General features: G+C 36.0%; 1 long non-coding RNA gene across 1 annotated transcript in view; it reads left to right on the top strand.

Annotated features, from left to right (window-relative positions):
- The first annotated feature begins 4,315 nt into the window (after positions 1 to 4,315).
- The window catches only part of LOC106938887 (uncharacterized), a 3,817-nt gene continuing 2,953 nt past the window's right edge, over positions 4,316 to 5,179 (top strand). Inside the window, exon 1 of the long non-coding RNA XR_001422713.1 lies at positions 4,316 to 4,670. This is a non-coding gene — a long non-coding RNA (uncharacterized LOC106938887). The remainder of the gene's footprint in view (positions 4,671 to 5,179) is intronic.

Raw genomic sequence — 5,179 nt, 5'->3', positions numbered from 1 at the left:
GTATCTGTGATCGGCCCTCATGGGTGATCGGTATCGGTATCGGGAGGAAAAAACCTGATCGGCACATCTCTAGTAATTTAGATTAACCTAAGAAAAGGCTTTTCAAATGCATCAATGGATTAAAGTGAATTATTCATAGTTTGACTCAAAATTTAAAGTTTTTTCTTGTGTGTGTTTTGGTCCAGATCTCTGTCACTGCTGCATGTGTAAAAAGGACGGGGTTCTCAATGAGCTCAGCCACCAGGAGGAGAACTCCACTTTAAAACAAGAGGAACCAGAACCTCTGCAGATAAAACAGGAACCAGAACCTCTGCAGATAAAACAGGAGCAAGAAGAACCAGAACCTCAACAGTTCAAAGAGGAAGAGAAGCCACTCTGCATCAGTCAGGATGAAGAGCATCTTGTGCTGAAACTGGAGACTGATGACATTTTGGTAATTCCTTTTAATGTGCCAAGAATCCACAATGAAACAGAACCACAGAGGAACCAACTCATCTCTCATGGCTCCGCTGAGGATGAGAACCAGGATCAGGAAAGAAGGAATTCTGAAGACCCAAGAAACAGAGATGAGAAGCAGAAACAAAATGAAATATGTCAGAAAACCAAACAGCTGAAAAGCACAACTGAGAGTTGTGCTTTTCACACAAACAAGAAAGTTCACACAGACCAAAAATTATATTCTTGTAAAATTTGTGACGAATCTTTTAATCAGGCAAGTTTATTGACAACACACATGAGAACTCACATGGGCAAAAAGTCCTTCACATGTTCAACTTGTGGAAGAAGTTATGGCCACAAGGCTGGCTTAATTAATCATATGAAAGTTCACTCAGGTGAGAAACCTTTCTCGTGTGTGACCTGTGGAAAAGGTATTACAACCAAATCTAATTTAGTTCGTCACATGAGGATTCACACAGATGAGAAGCCTTTCTCATGTACAAGCTGTGAAAAAAGGTATAGCAGTAAATTTTGTTTAACTCGTCACATGAATAGTCACACAGGTCAGAAACCTTTCTCATGTGAAACCTGTGGAAAAGCCTTTCGATCCAATTCTGATTTACTTCTTCATATGAACATTCACACAGGTGAGAAGCCTTTCTCTTGTGTGACCTGTGGAAAAAATTTCACAACCAAATCTAATTTAGTTGTTCACATGAGGACTCACACATGTCAGAAGCCTTTCTCATGCGAGACTTGTGGCAAAAGATTCACAACCAAATCTAATTTAGTTGTTCACATGAGGACTCACACAGGTCAGAAGCCTTTCTCATGTGAGACTTGTAGCAAAAGTTTCCGCTGTCAAATCAGTTTAACTCTTCACATGAGGACTCATACAAGTGAGTGGCCATTCTCTTGTGGGACCTGTGGAAAAGGTTTCCATGAAAAAAGGTTTTTAAATGATCACAAGAGGACTCATACAGGTGAAAGGCCTTTCTCTTGTGGAACTTGTGGAAAAAGTTTCCATCAAAAAGCCATTTTAAAGTCTCACCTGAGAACTCATACAGACGAGAAGCCATTTTCTTGTGAGACTTGTGGAAAAAGGTTCAGCCAAAAAGGTAATTTAACTTCCCACATGTGGACTCATACAAGTGAAAAGCCATTTTCTTGTGAGACTTGCGGAAAAAGGTTCAGGCAAAAAAGGCATTTAACTTCCCACATGTGGACTCATAGAAGTGAGAAACCATTTTCTTGTGGGTTTTGTGGAAAAAGTTTCCATCAAAAAAGGTATTTAAATGATCATAAGGGGACTCATACAGGTGAAAAGCCCTTCTCATGCGAGACTTGTGGAAAAAGTTTCCGTTGGCAAAGCAGTTTAACTCATCATCTGAGGACTCATACTGGCAAGAAACCCTTCTTATGTGGGACTTGTGGAAAAGGCTTCAGTTATCGGAGCAGATTAACTGATCACATGAGGACTCATACAGGATGAACAACATAATCTGACCTTCAGGCACCAAGACACTCAGTAACTCAGGAAGCAGAGTAATTACAGCTGGGTAACATTTCTACAATGTAGCAACTTGGAGAAGAAAAGCATTTAAAATAGGATGTTTATCTAAAACACTAAAGTTTCACTTCATTTTGTCAGCTTTTCATTTAAAATGTTTGTGAGATATTAAGAGCTTACAAAGTTATGCATGAATTTTTAATGTTTTCTTGTCTAGTGAGATATTAACTGTCTCATGAAGAAACAATGGATTTGAATGTTTTCAGATTTAGATTTGTAAAACTGTTATGTCCATCCTTTGTACTTTGTTCCATCATTAATTTTGGTCACAGGATGCATGTTAGCTGTTACTGTATGAACTGGGGAAGCTATATTTAGATTCAAGTTTTTATTCTAAAGTTGAATCTAAATATAGACACATATGAAGTCTGATTGTGTTTAATCTGTTATTGTTTCTACGTTACATTTTGAAGTTATGTTTCTAGATTGCAATTATATTCAGACCTTTGATTCACCTGTGGTTGATTTAAAGTTTGTGTTTTATGGTTGGTGTTCTAAACAAATGTCAATAAGAAAGAATATGAATGGAAGGTTAGTTTAAATTGACACGTTTGAGATAGAAAGCCATTGCGTAGCAGTTTTCAGAAGAGTTGAAGCTGAAATTAAAACATTAGAAATTATAACACCAGATTCTCTGTTGGTGTTTTGTCATTATTGATGATCGATTATGATTAATCGCTCAAATAAATTGCGAACACAAGCAAGAAAATTGTAAAACAAGTAAATGTGACTTGGGATGAAACACCGTTTTGCTGCCATATATTTTGATCCGGAAGCAAACTGAAGAACCAGGTTCTGACTCGCATAGACATGAATACGTAGACGCCTCATGGAGCGCTGAGTCGTACGTTACGTCACCGCCATCTGGCAGCAGAGCGATCGGAGCTCCTTTAGTCCTGGGCTGTGTGGACTTGTTTCAACCATTTTACGAAACAAACCGGATTCATTGGCATTACCTTTATGGCAAACCGTTTTAGCATGAATTCGGTTTCGTCCGACTAGCCGTAATTACATTCCAGATATCTAAAAATGCATGTTACTATCCAGAATGGTAATTTAAGATATCTGTATTTACATTCTGACTAGTAATTCAAGATATCTTCAATTACATTTTGACTGGTCAAAATTCCTTTCGAGATTTCTCAAATGATGTCACTGGATCTGTCATTTGACACGACAAATATCTGTAATTATGATTTAAGATGTGATTGCAAAATTACAATTTTAGAGATCTGAATTAAGATTGACATGAAGCCCCTTTGTGGTGTCCAAACAGTTGCCTGCAGAATTTTATGTTTCCTGCACAAAATTGTCAGTAAATCCCACAAATTAGAAAGAGGCTTGAACAATGTTGGAATGCAGAGATGGCAAAACTTCATAAACTATAAGACTGCTTCTGATATCTGCAAAGAATTTCCTGTTTATTCAGTAACGATGAACCAAATGCACTTAAAACAGCTTTGAAAGCTAAAATTTATATTGCCAAACCATTTTTAACATGAAAGTGATGCATTTTGTTTTTTCTATTTTTCATTGTTTTATTAAACTTTCAAATTGCTACGTAAGTCAGGGACGTTTTGACAGACAGAATATTAATTCAATTAATACTAATAAATAGTATTCAATTAATACTAATTCAATTAATGTCATTCTGACTAGTCGGAATGTCAATTTAAGATCTTAAATAGAAAAGCTGTTTAATTCACAATATCTAATTTATTTAGAGATATCTTGAATTATCTTTATCTTAAAGATATCTTTAATTTAGTTTTGTCTAGTCATTATTTGCTTTTAAGATATCTATAATTTAGTTTTCACTAGTCAAAACTACATTTCTCCTATCCAAAAATAAATTTAAGATATCTTGAATTATGGAGTCATTAGAGATATCTATAAACCGCTAAAACGTCGAGTCACCAAACAATTTGAGATATCTGGAATGTAAGGGCAGTAAAACCGAATTTATGTTAAAACGGCTTGCCATATTACCTTTCACAGGTAAGGATGAACGATCAGAATTACTTGACTTGCTGGCAGAGAAGCCAGATTCAATATGGCGGACGCTGTGACGTATCGCAGCAACGGGCTGACCTGGTCCAGGAGGCGTCTACGTTTTTATGTCTACGGTCAGAACCGGGTTCCTCAGTTTGGTTCCGGATCAAAATACATGGCAGCAAAACGCTGCTGTCTCAGCCCCGTCACCTTTACCTGTTTTATAGACCATATAATAAATAATGTTTTACTATTAGCCAAACATCACACACACAAATGTCGCTTCTTTAAAAACATTCCTGATTTTATTGGAAGAAAGAGTTAAATTTGTTTTATAAGACTTTATGTCTGGTGAAGTCAAAACATGCTTTTAAGTTAACATTATTTTTGAAAACCTTCACACTTTAATGCATTGCCCTGTGTTACGACTTGGCTCGGCCAGGGGAAAGGGAAGTAACATTAAAGAAACATAGATGTTAAGGTTTAACAATTTAGAGGTTTATTGTTTGGTTTTGACAAAAATAAAAAGGTAAAAATTAACAATAATCAAAATGTATTAAATAAAACAAAATCCACAAAACAATCAGAGTTGTAAAGCAAAGATCTTAACCAAAAAAAAGACTTTCAGTACAGGTTAAACAAAAACAAATCTCTTAACAGAGATACAAAGGTCCCCACAGGGACAGTCAGTTACACAAGCTATCAAAGCTATCAGAGTTAACCAAGCAAGTTTACAGCAGTCAACCAAACAAGCTGTCTGAACAAAGAATCAGCCGCGCCTTCCTCCAGGAAGTCTGGGATTTTAAAAGGGAGGCCTCTTCAGGGATTGGTGGAGCTGGCATTTGGTGAGCCAATCGTTGTAGACCTCAGGGAGTGGCACAGGAAGACAGGGCTGCATCAGACAGTGGAGTCAACCTGACCAGAAGCCGCAGATATACAGAAAAAAAAGAAAAGAAAACATACACAAGGCCACTGGCCGTAACACCCTGTTTAATTTTATTATTGATTTACATGGTATACTCAAGCTGCCCCACTAAAATTCTGATGCATGTTAAATAAAAAAAAATAAAATATATATATATATAGATATATATATATATATATATATATCTATATATATATATATATTTTTTTTTTTCTTACATATACAGTATATATATATATATATATATATATATA

This window comes from Poecilia latipinna, unplaced genomic scaffold (assembly GCF_001443285.1).
Source record: "Poecilia latipinna isolate Pla-1442-1.1 unplaced genomic scaffold, P_latipinna-1.0 Scaffold2720, whole genome shotgun sequence".
NCBI lineage: Eukaryota > Metazoa > Chordata > Actinopteri > Cyprinodontiformes > Poeciliidae > Poecilia > Poecilia latipinna.
Note: the sequence above shows the minus strand (reverse complement) of the source record. Positions and strands in the feature narration are given on the sequence as shown.